General features: G+C 45.7%; 1 protein-coding gene across 1 annotated transcript in view; it reads right to left on the bottom strand.

Moving 5' to 3' along the window:
• Positions 1-18169, bottom strand: part of LOC141085435 (cell adhesion molecule CEACAM19-like) — an 89469-nt gene that overhangs the window by 27562 nt on the left and 43738 nt on the right. The window lies entirely within an intron of this gene.

The following is an 18169-nucleotide window of genomic DNA, read 5'->3' as shown; positions in this document are numbered from 1 at the left end:
AGAGTATAGAAGGCTATGTGGGGGATCACATTGTATATAGGAGGCTATGTGGAAGCTCATAAAGTATATAAGAGGCTTTGTTGGAGCTTAAACTGAATATAGGAGGCTATTTGGGTGCTTATACTGTATATAGAAAGCTTTGTGGGGGATCATATTGTATATAGGAGGCTATGTGGCAGCTCATACTGTATGAAAGAGGCTCTGTGGGGGCTCAAACTATATAGGAGGCTATGTGCGTGCTCACACTGTATATGGGAGGCTTTTTATACTGTACAGGGGTTGGACAAAATAATGGAAACACCTAACGTTTTGGCATCATAATCTTCGAACATGTTATAAACATGCAAACCGTGACATATGGTAATGTTTTGTAGTTGATTATTTGTGTTATGTGATATGTGAATGTAAATTAACTGTTTGTTTTGCAGAATTGTGAGAACGTGATAGAGGCCAAATTGTTGGTGCTCGTATGGCAGGCGCTAGTGTGGCGCCCCTGAGGCTCAGTCGCCACAGAGGTACTGCACCTTCTCCTAAGGTGTAGTGCCCCACCATCCAGGTAACGGGGGAACTCCTTTCCACACTCCAACACTCGCACCCCACACAACAGGGTAGTTCTGCACAACCACATTGCGGCTCAGTTCTTAGAGAGTAGCAGAGCACCTTTGGTGGTTCCCTGTTTGGAACACTGGATGTGCTGGGAGGTGGGTGGAGTTAGGACACATAAAAAGAGTGGGAAAGTGTAGGATTAGAGGGCAGTCAGTCGGGGGCAGTCTGACAGAAGGTCAGTGAGGAAGGAAGCCACTCAGGAGGAGTGGGGGATCCCTGTAAGAAGGGATGGAGGAAGGAGTGCTGCAGCTGCCTCAGTGATCTGAGCAAGCTGGCACAGAAAAGGAACAGAAGGAGAAAGACGTAGAACTGCAACCTAAGCTTCCATAAGAGAGAGAGAAGAATCAGTACGGAACTAAGGAGTAGGAGAACAGAGAGGAGACGTGGGTTGGAAGAGGAACCCTGCCTATAGGTTCTCAGCGCAAGGCCGGTCCCCAGTCCCCGAGGTTGTATGGACACTTATGGTTCTGCAGCAGACACCGGTGGAGTAGTTGGCTGTAAATACACTACTCCCAACTAAGACTTGGGGCACAACAGCAATTGAATAGAGAGCCAGGACTCCGGTGAAAGGAGTCCCCAAAAGAGGCTAGAGCTGTCTGCCATATGAGTAGAATTGTTAGGAACATCTGACAGGAGGAACTCCAGAGTACCACGGTACTGGAGATCTTCACAATTTAAGGCGCAATAGAGGAGGAAAGGTACATGTTGGCAGAGTGTTGGAGTGGAGCTTCCCATCTGGCTTGGAGGTTGGCTGAGTCTCTGACCCGGAGGACACGGCCCAGAGGCAGGCACCCTTGTGTACCGCAGACTGTGAGTAAAGCTTTGGAACTGCAGGCCTTGGTGTCCTCCATTCATTCTTGCGCCAACCCGCTCAGCACCACTACATCTGGGTACCATCCTTTACGCTGCCTGGGCCTTTCCACAACCATTACAACTGCACTGCCCTGGGACACCAGCCCTGCCTGTGGAGGGCTACACCATCACTACTGCATCCTAACATCTGTCCCAGAGGATCTGTCTGCAGCGTCGGCTTAACACCTCCCTTGCCGAGCACCACAGGTGGCGTCACAAACTATTCCATTCCATTAACTACAACTACATTCCGCCATTGACTTGGGTGCCCAGGGCCACGGTCCGGGTCACCGCTGCTGTGACACATCCCCTTGACACCAGCCCGGTACCAAGTACCCCGCAGCCCTGAGAGGGCGACCCAACTTGGCGTCACGAACAGGATGACGAGACCCGATGCCATCGGGTTCTGTGTGCCTGAGATTTGTTGGACTTTATACTTTTGAAAATGTGCAGAAGACCTGATTTGATGGACTGTAAAATGGACATTAGAAATGGCCGCTGGCGCGGAGAAGAATGGCGTGAAGAGATAGGAGGGCCTAGGAAAAGACCACGAAGAGTCTTGGGCCTCCCCTGCCTGAATTACTACGTGACCGCTACATGGCCCACCCCCCGAGGGGTTCGTATACTGGCTTGGTATGGAGGCGCTGGAAGAAGACGCCACCCCCGGAAGGAGGGACAGAAGAAGTCAGTGGCGGGAAAGGGCCCGAGGCAGGAAGAAGAACGCCAGAACGCCATTTTGGAGAGAGAGGGAAGAAGGCCTGCGGAGTGCGGGGAAACGGATCTCCCTGGCGCCATGACTGAAGGCTCCGACCCCGTCTCTGTTATGAACCGCCAGCAGCTGAAGGACGAAATTGCCCAGCTGACACGCCGCCTGCAACTGAGGCAAGAAGCATTATGGACATTGAATCTGCAGCGCGCCCAGGAGGGACCTACACCTGCAGTACCTGCGACACCGGTACCTGCCACTGCTGCACCGGACCTTTTCCCGGCAGACCCTGTGGAGCCTGGAACCGCTGCCCTGCCACCGGCAGCGTACTCTTTCCGCTTTGCCGCTGATACCGGAGGAGTTGTACACAGCCCAGGGAGCTGAAGTGGAGGAAGAGAAGCCCCTGCCCGGACCTGACGCGGCTGCGCAGGTCCCGTCAGAGACCTCCACGGAGCCGGTGCTGCCATTGGCTTCATCGCCGTCCCCGGTGTCCCACCGGGCAGCGCCTGCTGCCACCATGCCTGCACCGGAGCAGAGACCACACCGCAAGGAGGCACCAGGTATATACCCCGGCCCTCCTAATGGGTTGACCTCCGAATTCACATTGTCTGAGGCTGGTTTGCGGCAACTCGAAATGGGGCAGTTGGAAGAGTCCGCTGGGGGCGCTAGTCAGTCAGAGATGGGGAGGTGGAAGAGGTCCCTACTGAGAAGGGTACGGCTGGAACAGGCGCGCATGATTCGACATCTTCGGGGAATAGATGAGTCTCAGTTGCTTTGGGAAAGTGACCTCGGGATCCCTTCACTGCCAAACCCTCGTATAGTTGCTTATCAGCGCCGACAAGCTGCAGAAGCCCGAGGTGCTAGGACTCGTACCAGAAAAGCGGAATCACCTATTGAGGAAGAGCAGTTCATGGGCATTGAGATGCATCATGGGTTTCCTTTACCACAGCTTCAGTGCCCTATAGCCAGAAACTAAAATCAAGATGAAGATACCACATCTGGTAGCCGTACCCAAGCTTCCAGAACCCCAGGAGGGGACCAAAATTAGTGAATTACAGTAACTCTCGTGACCCAGGAGGGTTTGTTTAGCACCATTGTGCCTTTTTGTTTGCTCATCATGGTTTAGTTTTTGTTTTTCCCAAAGTTGCCCTGTTTTGATTGGCAGCGTTTTCTACATTTGGAACTGAGGAGATCATGATCGCTGTGTGATCCAAAACTTTTATTGTAAATAGTTGCACCTCTTTAGGTGCCCTCTCTTTGTTTTACATAAGGACACTTTGCGAAGATGATGTCAAGATTTTACATAAGGACACTTTGCGAAGATGATGTCTACCTCAAAGGACACTGCAAGAGATCCCGGCTGGGAGCGGTGTCCAGCACTTACAAGAATAATTGTTTAAAGTTTTAATGCAAAGTATTTTTGATAATGTGTTTATAAGAATATTAGTAATTGAGAAATGGCTTTTAGATAGAGTGAGAAATATTTTGATAGAGAATTAAGAATAAAGAATTGAACATGACAGGTGACGGACCAGGTACTTGCGGTCAGCGTCTTGCGTCTAGAAGAGAGAAAGATGATAAAGAAACGTGTACTAGAGAAGGAAAGCTGAATAATATTGAAGTGATGGTGAGTCACAGATAATGGCACTTAGAATGGAAAATTGCACTTTTTGACTTGAAATTTAGATAGTTAAATAGGGGTTGTTTGTAACATTCAAGAAATAATGCCTCCTATACTAGGAAGATTAGTATAAGAATTGTTTACGCAGCATTATAAAAATTTTTATGTTCCTGCACTGTCAACTTTGTTGTCTTGCAGCCCGCGGACATGCTGTGTTTAACGGGGGGGTATGTGATGTGGTGCCCCTGAGTCTCAGTCGCCACAGAGGTACTGCACCTTCTCCTAAGGTGTAGTGCCCCACCATCCAGGTAACGGGGGAACTCCTTTCCACGCTCCAACACTCGCACCCCACACAACAGGGTAGTTCTGCACAACCACATTGCGGCTCAGTGCTTAGAGAGTAGCAGAGCACCTTTGGTGGTTCCCTGTTTGAAACACTGGATGTGCTGGGAGGTGGGTGGAGTTAGGACACATAAAATGAGTGGGAAAGTGTAGGATTAGAAGGCAGTCAGTCGGGGGCAGTCTGACAGAAGGTCAGTGAGGAAGGAAGCCACTCGGGAGGAGTGGGGGATCCCTGGAAGAAGGGATGGAAGGAGTGCTGCAGCTGCCTCAGTGATCTGAGCGAGCTGGTACGGGAAAGGAACAGAAGGAGAAAGACGTAGAATTGCAACCTAAGCTTCCATAAGAGAGAGAAGGATCAGTACAGAGCGAAGAGTAGGAGAACAGAGAGGAGATGTGGGTTGGAAGAGGAACCCTGCCTATAGGTTCTCAGCGCAAGGCCGGGGCCCGGTCCCCAAGGTTGTATGTACACTTATGGTTCTGCAGCAGACACCGGTGGAGTAGTTGGCTGTAAATGCAGTACTCCCAACTAAGACTTGAGCCACAACGTCAATTGAATAGAGAGCCAGGACTACGGTGAAAGGAGTCCCCAAGAGAGGCTACAGCTGTCTGCTATACGAGTAGAAATGTTAGGAACATCTGACAGGAGGAACTCCAGAGTACCACGGTACTGGAGATCTTCACAATTTAAGGCGCAATAGAGGAGTCGTTCAGGAAAGGTACATGTTGGCGGAGTGTTGGAGTGGAGCTTCCCATCTGGCCTGGAGGTTGGCTGAGTCTCTGACCCGGAGGACACGGCCCGGAGGCAGGCACCCTTGTGTACCCCAGACTGTAAGTAAAGCTTTGGAACTGCAGGCCTTGGTGTCCTCCATTCATTCTTGTGCCAACCCGCTCAGCACCAGTACATCTGGGTACCATCCTTTACGCTGCCTGGGCCTTTCCACAACCATTACAACTACACTGCCCTGGGACACCAGCCCTGCCTGTGGAGGGCTATACCATCACTACTGCATCCTAACATCTGTCCCAGAGGATATGTCTGCAGCGTCGGCTTAACACCTCCCTTGCCGAGCACCACAGGTGACGTCACAAACTATTCCATTCCATTAACTACAACTACATTCCGCCATTGACTTGGGCGCCCAGGGCCACGGTCCGGGTCACCGCTGCTGTGACACATCCCCCTGACACCGGTCCGGTACCAAGTACCCCGTAGCCCTGAGAGGGCGACCCAACTTGGCGTCACGAACAGGATGACGAGACCCGATACCGTCGGGTTCTGTGTGCCTGAGATTTGTTGGACTTTATACTTTTGAAAATGTGCAGAAGACCTGATTTGATGGACTGTAAAATGGACATTAGAAATGGCCGCTGGCGCGGAGAAGAATGGCGTGAAGAGATAGGAGGGCCTAGGAAAAGACCACGAAGAGTCTTGGGCCTCCCCTGCCTGAATTACTACGTGACAGCTACATGGCGCAATGGCGCACCCCCCGAGGGGTTCATATACTGGCTTGGTATGGAGGCGCTGGAAGAAGACGCCACCCCCGGAAGGACGGGCAGAAGAAGTCAGTGGCGGGAAAGGGGCCGAGGCAGGAAGAAGAACACAGAATGCCATTTTGGAGAGAGAGGGAAGGAGGCCTGCGGAGTACAGGGAAATGGATCTCCCTGGCACCATGGCTGAAGGCTCCGACCCTGTATCTGCGATGAACCGCCAGCAGCTGGAGGACGAAATTGCCCAGCTGACACGCCGCCTGCCACTGAGGCAAGAAGCATTATGGACATTGAATCTGCAGCGCACCCACATCTGCAGTACCCGCGACACCGGTACCCGCTGCTGCTGCATCGGACCTTTTCCCGGCAGACCCTGTGGAGCCTGGAACCGCTGCCCTGCCACCGGCAGCGTACTCTTTTCCCGCTTTGCCGCTGATACCGGAGGAGTTGTACACAGCCCAGGGAGCTGAAGTGGAGGAAGAGAAGCCCCTGCCCGGACCTGACGCGGCTGCGCAGGTCCCGCCAGCGACCCCCCGCGGAGCCGGAGCTGTCATTGGCTCCACCGCCGTCCCCGGTGTCCCACCAGGCAGCGCCTGCAGCCACCATGCCTGCACCGGAGCAGAGACCACACCGCCAGGAGGCACCAGGTATATACCCCGGCCCTCCTAATGGGTTGACCTCCGAATTCACATTGTCTGAGGCGGGTTTGCGGCAACTCGAAATGGGGCAGTTGGAAGAGTCCGCTGGGGGCGCTAGTCAGTCAGAGATGGGGAGGTGGAAGAGGTCCCTACTGAGAAGGGTACGGCTGGAACAGGCACGCACAATTCGACATCTTCGGGGAATAGATGAGTCTCAGTCACTTTGGGAAAGTGACCTCGGGATCCCTTCACTGCCGAACCCTCGTATAGTTGCTTATCAGCGCTGACAAGCTGCAGAAGCCCTAGGTGCTAGGCCTCGTACCAGAAAAGCGGAATCACCTATTGAGGAAGAGCAGTTGATGGGCATTGAGATGCATCATGGGTTTCCTTTACCACAGCTTCAGTGCCCTATAGCCAGAAACTAAAATCAAGATGAAGATACCACATCTGGTAGCCGTACCCAAGCTTCCAGAACACCAGGAGGGGACCAACATTAGTGAATTACAGTAACTCTTGTGACCCAGGAGGGTTTGTTTAGCACCGTTGTGCCTTTTTGTTTGCTCATCATGGTTTAGTTTTTGTTTTTCCCAAAGTTGCCCTGTTTTGATTGGCAGCGTTTTCTACATTTGGAACTGAGGAGATCATGAACGCTGTGTGATCCAAAACTTTTATTGTAAATAGTTGCACCTCTTTAGGTGCCCTCTCTTGGTTTTACATAAGGACACTTTGCGAAGATGATGTCAAGATTTTACATAAGGACACTTTGCGAAGATGATGTCTACCTCAAAGGACACTGCAAGAGATCCCGGCTGGGAGCGGTGTCCAGCACTTACAAGAATAATTGTTTAAAGTTTTAATGCAAAGTATTTTTGATAATGTGTTTTATAAGAGTATTAGTAATTGAGAAATGGCTTTTAGATAGAGTGAGAAATGTTTTGATAGAGAATTAAGAATAAAGAATTGAACATGACAGGTGATGGACCAGGTACTTACGGTCAGCATCTTGCGTCTAGAAGAGAGAAAGATGATAAAGAAACGTGTACTAGAGAAGGAAAGCTGAATAATATTGAAGTGATAGTGAGACACAGATAATGGCACTTAGAATGGAAAATTGCACTTTTTGACTTGAAATTTAGATAGTTAAATAGGGGTTGTTTGTAACATTCAAGAAATAATGCCTCCTATACTAGGAAGATTAGTATAAGAATTGTTTACGCAGCATTATAAAATTTTTTATGTTCCTGCACTGTCAACTTTGTTGTCCTGCAGCCCGCGGACATGCTGTGTTTAACGGGGGGGTATGTGGTGCCCCTGAGGCTCAGTCGCCACAGAGGTACTGCACCTTCTCCTAAGGTGTAGTGCCCCACCATCCAGGTAACGGGGGAACTCCTTTCCACGCTCCAACACTCGCACCCCACACAACAGGGTAGTTCTGCACAACCACATTGCGGCTCAGTGCTTAGAGAGTAGCAGAGCACCTTTGGTGGTTCCCTGTTTGGAACACTGGATGTGCTGGGAGGTGGGTGGAGTTAGGACACATAAAAAGAGTGGGAAAGTGTAGGATTAGAGGGCAGTCAGTCGGGGGCAGTCTGACAGAAGATCAGTGAGGAAGGAAGCCACTCAGGAGGGGTGGGGGATCCCTGTAAGAAGGGATGGAAGGAGTGCTGCAGCTGCCTCAGTGATCTGAGCGAGCTGGTACGGGAAAGGAACAGAAGGAGAAAGACGTAGAATTGCAACCTAAGCTTCCATAAGAGAGAGGGAAGGATCAGTACAGAACGAAGGAGTAGGAGAACAGAGAGGAGATGTGGGTTGGAAGAGGAACCCTGCCTATAGGTTCTCAGCGCAAGGCCGGGGCCCGATCCCCGAGGTTGTATGGACACTTATGGTTCTGCAGCAGACAACGGTGGAGTAGTTGGCTGTAAATGCACTACTCCCAACTAAGACTTGGGGCACAACAGCAATTGAATAGAGAGCCAGGACTCCGGTGAAAGGAGTCCCCGAGAGAGGCTACAGCTGTCTGCTATACGATTAGAATTGTTAGGAACATCTGACAGGAGGAACTCCAGAGTACCACAGTACTGGAGATCTTCATAATTTAAGGCGCAATAGAGGAGTCGTTCAGGAAAGGTACATGTTGGCGGAGTGTTGGAGAGGAGGTTCCCATCTGGCCTGGAGGTTGGCTGAATCTCTGACCCGGAGGACACGGCCCGGAGGCAGGCACCCTTGAGTACCGCAGACTGTGAGTAAAGCTTTGGAACTGCAGGCCTTGGTGTCCCCCATTCATTCATGCACCAACCCGCTCAGCACCAGTACATCTGGGTACCATCCTTTACGCTGCCTGGGCCTTTCCACAACCATTACAACTACACTGCCCTGGGACACCAGCCCTGCCTGTGGAGGGCTATACCATCACTACTGCATCCTAACATCTGTCCCAGAGGATATGTCTGCAGCGTCGGCTTAACACCTCCCTTGCCGAGCACCACAGGTGACGTCACAAACTATTCCATTCCATTAACTACAACTACATTCCGCCATTGACTTGGGCGCCCAGGGCCACGGTCCGGGTTTCCGCTGCTGTAACACATCCCCCTGACACCGGTCCGGTACCAAGTACCCCGTAGCCCTGGGAGGGCAAGCCACTAGTGTAACAGAAAGTGCCCGAATGCTTTGCGTGTCAAGAGGTACTGTCTCCAAAGTAATGACTTGCGTTTGAAAGAGAAGGAAAAATGTCCGCAGCAAAGCATAAGTCCGGCCGAAAGTCGAAGTTGACTGAGAGAGAACGTCGGACTCTAAAGCGAACTGTGAGAGAGTATCGCAAGACCACGGCTCCGAAAATCACTGCTGAGCTCAATTAACACCTACAGAACCAAGTTTCCACGAAAACTGTTCGTCGGGAGCTGCACAAATCTGGATTTCATGGAAGAGCTGCAATTTGAAAACCGCTGCTCTCAATGACAAATGTTTCCAAGCATTTAGAGTGGTGTAGAAACCTCCAGAATTGGTCCCTCGAGCTGTGGAAACGTGATATTCTCAGACGAATCATCGTTTACCCTATTTCCGACCTCCGGTCGAGTGTACATTTGGAGACAGTAGAAAGAAGCATTCCATCCAGACTGCCTTCTCCCAAACGTAAAACATGGCGGAGGTTCTGTGATGATCTGGGGTGCTATTTCGTGGAGATCCGCCAGGCCAATGATATCCCTTCATGGAAGAATTAACAGCCGAGATTATTTAGGCATTTTAGGCGACCACGTTCATCCTATGGTTCAAGCACTGTTCCCGGAGAGGAAAGTCATCTTTCAGGATGATAATGCACCAATTCATACAGCTAGAATCGTTAAAGCATGGCACGAGGAACATTATAATGAAGTTGAGCATCTCATCTGGCCCCCACAATCCCCAGACCTCAACATTATTGAGCATTTATGGTCGATTTTAGAGATTCAAGTTAGATGTTGATTTCCGCCACCATCGTCGCTCAAAGAACTGGAGGGTATTTTAACTGATGAATGGGCTAAAAATCCTTTGGAAACAATTCACACCTTGTATGAATCCATACCTCGGAGAATTGAGGCTGTAATCACCGCAAAAGGTGGACCTACACCATATTAAGCTAACTTTTTTGAGGTTTCCAGGTGTTTCCATTATTTTGTCCAACCCTTGTTTATAGTAGGCTACTCATACAGTATTTAGGAGATTATGTGGGGGCTCTCAATGTATATAGGTGTCATGGATGTGTCAGAGGGTGCAGACCATTGCACTGCATCTGTCTGCATAAGGTCTCAGAAGTTTGCCTTGCAGACTAATGGCCTCCTCCCCCGGCTTTAATGGCCACACCTGGACCTGGGTGTTTATAACTCCCAACTTCCTGTTGGGAGTTGCAGGTATTATTTTCTATTTGCCCTTCCTTATTGAGGCTTGGAGCTTTAGCAGTCTGCTAGCATCCTCTTTGTAGTTTGAGGGTGTCTGTGTTTCTCTGTGAGTCTACTCAAGCTAAGTGTACCCCTTGTTTCATTTATCTTTACAGTCTTTAGTGTTAGTGGGATTGACTAGCTCTATCCTGTCCTTCCCGATGCAGGGCTTATCGCCAGGGTCAGGCAGGGATTAGGTATCTTGCTTGGCAATAGGTGCGGAACCTATATAGAGACAATAGGACAGACAGGGTGACATTAGATCTGTCTAGGGATCACCACTCCCCCCTTCCCTAGTGTTTGGTTCCCTTTCTCTTGTCCCTTCGCGTTGCACTTAGCCTTTCCTACACTGTGCGTGACAATAGGAGGCTATGGAGAAACTCAAAATGTACAGTATAAAGAGAGGCTATATGGGGGCTCATACTGTATATATGAAGCTATGTGGGGGCTCATATTGCATTTATGGGCTATGTGAAGGCTCATATTGTATATAGAGAGGCTATGTGGGGCTTACATTGTATATAGGGGACTATGTAGGGGCTCATACTGAAAACTGGGGGGCTATGTCGGGTTCATACTGTATACAGGGGCTATGTGAGGCTCAATCTCTATATAGAGGGCTGTGTGTGGCTTGTTTGGGTGAAGAGGGGCTGTGTGCGGGCTCAAATGGCATAAAGCATGGCTGTGTGTGGGCTCATATGGTATATAGGGGTTATCAACATACTTAATTCTCCGCAATATTAAGTGAAAACATTAATATTAATATAAAATAATTATAATTAATATGTTAATATTGAGCAGAATTATTTTCAGCCTATTGGTTCTGCCTCCTCAACAGTCAGTCTCTCACGTGGCCCCTGGGAAAATTAATTGCCCACTCTTGCTGTAGATTATAGCAATATTCAGCCTATTTAAACAGGAATTTATCTCTCAGGAATAATTAAGTTCCTTGCCTTCTTTTTTGAAGGTGATGCGGTGGTCTGGCACACCGGACAGAGCATGACTGACACCGCAGAACCATGAAGCTCTCCTTCTTTCCTGTTAATATCTTTATTATATTTTTCTCACCTTACATGTACTCTGATCACTCCTCATCATTGAGGTAGGGAAATATCTGAAGAGACTTTTTTGGGGGGCACAAGGCTCAGTGCCACACTTTGGTACTGCCCTAGTAAGGACAGGAGCTGCTGCATTAGGCACGATAAGGTTAGTAGAATTTCCTATTTACCTCATCTGCTGCCCACAGAGCTCCATGGACTACGAGGTCTACTCTGAATTAGGTGAAACCTCCATATTTACTACTGGCACAGCTTATATATGGCTCTTTACTACCCAGGACTAGTGTTGAGCATTCCGATACTGCAAATATCGGGTATCGGCCGATATTCGCGGTATCGGAATTCCGATACTGAGTTCCGATACTTTTAGCATATCGAATATCGGAATCGGAAGTTCCCATAATGCTATGAGCCAGTTTGATTTGATTCAGCCAATGAGAAATCCTAAGAAGTGTGGGCACATCATGTTAGGCATGTAGGCATGTGAACTAATGGCATGGCTGTGATTGGCTGCGAGCAGACCACCCAGCTGCTCGTCCCCCAGACACACGCTGAACAGTGATCTATGGAAAGTTAAACTAGTGAGGGAGGAGGAAACGACAAGTTCTCATTTCAATGCCAGAACACCCCCCCTGGACGTTTATCTTAAAAGCAAGAAATGATATCTTGGAAACTGTGCAGACTAGCCACAGAAGGTAAATTACTTATTGTCAGCATTCTGCAGCCTAGATATGCACTGAGACTATGTGAAAAGCCCAGACAACCTGTTCTGTTATGTATTTCCGCCAAGTTGGATACTCGGTACCGGGCCCGTTGGTTTCAATGGGAGATGTCACGATAGCTGTGACCGGGTCAGTGGCCCTGGGCGTCCATTGTAAAAGGGAAATGTTGAATGTGTGGATGATGATTAAAGTTTATGAATGAATGATTCGTGACTAGAGTTGAGCGATACTGTCCGATACTTCAAAATATCGGATCGGAATGGATCGGCCGATCTTTAAAAAAAGTATCGGTATCGCCAATGCCGATACCGGAAGTCCCATTCAAGTCTGAGACTTCCGGTATCGGAATTGGAAAAACCCTTTCCTGCCCTTGTACAGCCTCTCGGGGGAGTGTACGGGCCTCTCGGGGGTCTGTACGGGCCTGCCGGGGGTCTCTGCCGGCCTGCCGGGGGTCTGTGCCGGCCTGCCGGTGGGCTGTGCGGACTGCCCGGGGTCTGTACCGGCCTGCCGGGGGGCTGTGCAGGCATCGTCCGATGGGACTACAAGTCCCATCGGGCGATGCCTGCTACCATGACAGTAATTGACACATTAGCCAATGATGGGACAGTAGTAGTCCCATCATCCGGCTAATGTGTTAAATGTAAAAAAAAAAAAATACTACATACATACATACTACATGCATGCTACATACATACTACATGCTACATACATAGTACATATATACTACATGCATGCTACATACATGCTACATACATACTACATACATACTACATATATAATACATGCATGCTACATACATGCTACATGCTACATACATACTACATACATACTACATATATACTACATGCATGCTACATACATGCTACATACATAATACATGCTACATACATACTACATACATACTACATATATACTACATGCATGCTACATACATACTGCATGCATGCTACATACATACTACATGCATGCTACATACATACTACATGCTACATACATACTACATACATACTACATGCATGCTACATACATACTACATGCTACATACATACTACATATATACTACATGCATGCTACATACATACTACATGCTACATACATACTACATACATACTACATGCATGCTACATACATACTACATGCTACATATATACTACATACATACTACATGCTACATACATACTACATACATACTACATGCATGCTACATACATACTACATACATACTACATGCATGCTACATACATACTACATGCTACATATATACTACATACATACTACATACATACTACATATATACTACATGCATGCTACATACATACTACATGCATGCTACATACATACTACATGCTACATACATACTACATGCTACATACATACTACATACATACTACATGCATGCTACATACAATACATTCATACAATACATACATAGACATACAGTACATATAACATAGAGTAACATACTTACCAATACTTGTCACATTGTTCCCCGAAGCCATTGTCGTCTACGGAATAAATATTAACATAACAAACCACAAAAATACTCACCCATGATCCGAAGCAGTCCACGAGTGTGTCCCACGACGATCTTGGGTAGAGAACTGCAGCATCAGCTGATGCTGCCGCTCTCTACGGGCTGCAGGAATCCAATGACAGAAGGTAGGTATCCTTCCGCACTGTATTCCTCCGCCACTTAAAAAAAAAAATCCCTAGTCTCACTTTATGGTAAAAGCTGTGTGGGAATACAGTGCGGAAGGATACCTACCTTCCGTCATTGGATTCCTGCAGCCCGTAGAGAGCGGCAGCATCAGCTGATGCTGCAGTTCTCTACCCAAGATCGTCGTGGGACACACTCGTGGACTGCTTCGGATCGTGGGTGAGTATTTTTGTGGTTTGTTATGTTAATATTTATTCCGTAGACGACAATGGCTTCGGGGAACAATGTGACAAGTATTGGTAAGTATGTTACTCTGTTATATGTACTGTATGTCTATGTATGTATTGTATGAATGTATTGTATGTAGCATGCATGTAGTATGTATGTAGCATGTATGTAGTATATATGTGGTATGTATGTAGCATGTAGTATGTATGTAGCATGCATGTAGTATGTATGTAGTATGTATGTAGTATGTAGCATGTATGTAGCATGCATGTAGTATATATGTGGTATGTATGTAGCATGTAGTATGTATGTAGCATGCATGTAGTATGTATGTAGTATGTATGAAGTATGTATGTAGCATGTAGCATGTATGTAGCATGCATGTAGTATATATGTGGTATGTATGTAGCATGTAGTATGTATGTAGCATGCATGTAGTATGTATGTAGTATGTATTATGTATGAAGCATGTAGCATATATGTAGCATGCATGTAGTATGTATGTAGCATGTAGTATATATGTGGTATGTATGTAGCATGTAGTAAGTATGTAGCATGCATGTAGTATATATATAGTATGTATGTAGCATGTAGTATGTATGTAGCATGCATGTAGTATGTATGTAGTATGTATGTATGTGGCATGCATGTAGTATGTACAGTCATGGCCAAAAGTATTGACACCCCTGCAATTCTGTCAGATAATATTCAGTTTCTTCCTGAAAATGATTGCAAACACAAATTCTTTGGTATTATTATCTTCATTTAATTTGTCTTAAATGAAAAAACACAAAATAGAATGAAGCAAAAAGCAAAACATTGATCATTTCACACAAAACTCCAAAAATGGGCCGGACAAAAGTATTGGCACCCTCAGCCTAATACTTGATTGCACAACCTTTAGCCAAAATAACTGCGACCAACCGCTTCCGGTAACCATCAATGAGTTTCTTACAATGCTCTGCTGGAATTTTAGACCATTCTTCTTTGGCAAACTACTCCAGGTCCCTGATATTTGAAGGGTGCCTTCTCCAAACTGCCATTTTTAGATCTCTCCACAGGTGTTCTATGGGATTCAGGTCTGGACTCATTGCTGGCCACCTTAGAAGTCTCCAGTGCTTTCTCTCAAACCATTTTCTAGTGCTTTTTGAAGTGTGTTTTGGGTTATTGTCCTGCTGGAAGACCCATGACCTCTGAGGTAGACCCAGCTTTCTCACACTGGGCCCTATATTATGCTGCAAAATTTGTTGGTAGTCTTCTGACTTCATAAAGCCATGCACACGGTCAAGCAGTCCAGTGCCAGAGGCAGCAAAGCAACCCCAAAACATCAGGGAACCTCCGCCATGTTTGACTGTAGGGACCATGTACTTTTCTTTGAATGCCTCTTTTATCTCCTGTAAACTCTATGTTGATGCTTTTGCCCTAAAAGCTCTACTTTTGTCTCATCTGACCAGAGAACATTCTTCCAAAATGTTTTAGGCTTTTTCAGGTAAGTTTTGGCAAACTCCAGCCTGGCTTTTTTATGTCTCGGGGTAAGAAGTGGAGTCTTCCTGGGTCTCCTACCATACAGTCCCTTTTCATTCAGACGCCGACGGATAGTACGGGTTGACACTGTTGTACCCTCGGACTGCAGGGCAGCTTGAACTTGTTTGGATGTTAGTCGAGGTTCTTTATCCAACATCCGCACCATCTTGCGTTGAAATCTCTTGTCAATTTTTCTTTTCCGGCCACATCTAGGGAGGTTAGCCACAGTGCCATGGGCTTTAAACTTCTTGATGACACTGCGCACGGTAGACACAGGAACATTCAGGTCTTTGGAGATGGACTTGTAGCCTTGAGATTGCTCATGCTTCCTCACAATTTGGTTTCTCAAGTCCTCAGACAGTTCTTTGGTCTTCTTTCTTTTCTCCATGCTCAATGTGGTACACACAAGGACACAGGACAGAGGTTGAGTCAACTTTAATCCATGTTAACTGGCTGCAAGTGTGATTTAGTTATTGCCAACACCTGTTAGGTGCCACAGGTAAGTTACAGGTGCTGTTAATTACACAAATTAGAGAAGCATCACATGATTTTTCGAACAGTGCCAATACTTTTGTCCACCCTCTTTTTTAAGTTTGGTGTGGAATTATATCCAATTTGGCTTTAGGACAATTATTTTTGTGTTTTTTCATTTAAGACAAATTAAATGAAGATAATAATACCAAAGAATTTGTGTTTGCAATCATTTTCAGGAAGAAACTGAGTATTATCTGACAGAATTGCAGGGGTGTCAATACTTTTGGCCATGACTGTATGTAGCATGTAGTATATATGTGGTATGTATGTAGCATGTAGTATGTATGTAGCATGCATGTAGTATATATGCAGTATGTATGTAGCATGTAGTATGTATGTAGCATGCATGTAGTATGTATGTAGTATATATGTGGTATGTATGTAGCATGTAGTATGTATGTAGCATGCATGGAGTATGTATGTAGTATATATGTGGTATGTATGTAGCATGTAGTATGTATGTAGCATGCATGTAGTATGTATGTAGCATGTAGCATGTATGTAGCATGCATGTAGTATGTATGTAGTATGTATGTAGCATGTAGCATGTATGTAGCATGCATGTAGTAAATATGTGGTATGTAGCATGTAGCATGCATGTAGTATGTATGTAGCATGTATGTAGCATGCATGTAGTATGTATGTAGTATGTATGTAGCATGTAGTATATATGTGGTATGTATGTAGCATGTAGTATGTATGTAGTATATATGTAGTATGTATGTAGCATGTAGTATGTATGTAGCATGTATGTAGCATGCATGTAGTATGTAGTATCTATGTAGCATGTAGTATATATGTGGTATGTATGTAGCATGTAGTATGTATGTAGCATGCATGTATATATGTAGTATGTATGTAGCATGTAGTATGTATGTAGTATATATGTGGTATGTATGTAGCATGTAGTATGTATGTAGCATGCATGTAGTATGTATGTAGTATATATGTGGTATGTATGTAGCATGTAGTATGTATGTAGCATGCATGTAGTATGTATGTAGTATGTATGTAGTATGTATGTAGCATGTAGCATGTATGTAGCATGCATGTAGTATATATGTGGTATGTATGTAGCATGTAGTATGTATGCAGCATGCATGTAGTATGTAGTATGTATGTAGCATGTATGTAGCATGCATGTAGTATATATGTGGTATGTATGTAGCATGTATGTAGTATGTATGTAGCATGTATGTAGCATGCATGTAGTATATATGTGGTATGTATGTAGTATGTATGTAGCATGCATGTAGTATGTATGTAGTATGTATGTAGCATGTAGTATATATGTGGTATGTATGTAGCATGTAGTATGTATGTAGCATGCATGTAGTATATATGTAGTATGTATGTAGCATGTATGTATGTAGCATGCATGTAGTATGTATGTAGCATGTAGCATGTGTGTAGCATGCATGTAGTATGTATGTAGTATGTATGTAGCATGTAGTATATATGTGGTATGTATGTAGCATGTAGTATGTATGTAGCATGCATGTAGTATATATGTAGTATGTATGTAGCATGTAGTATGTATGTAGCATGCATGTAGTATGTATGTAGTATATATGTGGTATGTATGTAGTATGTATGTATTATGTATGTAGTATATATGTGGTATGTATGTAGCATGTGGTATGTAGCATGCATGTAGTATGTATGTAGTATGTATGTAGCATGTAGCATGTATGTAGCATGCATGTAGTATATATGTGGTATGTATGTAGTATGTATGTAGCATGTAGCATGTATGTAGCATGCATGTAGTATATATGTGGTATGTATGTAGCATGTAGTATGTAGCATGCATGTAGTATGTAGTATGTATGTAGCATGTAGCATGTATGTAGCATGCATGTAGTATATATGTGGTATGTATGTAGTATGTATGTAGCATGTATGTAGTATGTATGTAGCATGTAGTATGTAGCATGCATGTAGTATTTATGTGGTATGTATGTAGTATGTATGTAGCATGCATGTAGTATGTATGTAGTATGTATGTAGTATGTATGTAGCATGTAGTATATATGTGGTATGTATGTAGCATGTAGTATGTATGTAGCATGCATGTTGTATATATGTAGTATGTATGTAGCATGTAGTATGTATGTAGCATGCATGTAGTATGTATGTAGTATATATGTGGTATGTATGTAGCATGTAGTATGTATGTAGCATGCATGTAGTATGTATGTAGTATATATGTGGTATGTATGTAGCATGTATGTAGTATGTATGTAGTATGTATGTAGCATGCATGTAGCATGTAGTAT

The sequence above is a fragment of the Dendrobates tinctorius genome, unplaced genomic scaffold (genome assembly GCF_039654945.1).
Source record: "Dendrobates tinctorius isolate UK_male_01 unplaced genomic scaffold, ASM3965494v1 ptg000028l, whole genome shotgun sequence".
Lineage (NCBI taxonomy): Eukaryota > Metazoa > Chordata > Amphibia > Anura > Dendrobatidae > Dendrobates > Dendrobates tinctorius.
This window is presented reverse-complemented; position numbering and strand designations above follow the sequence as displayed.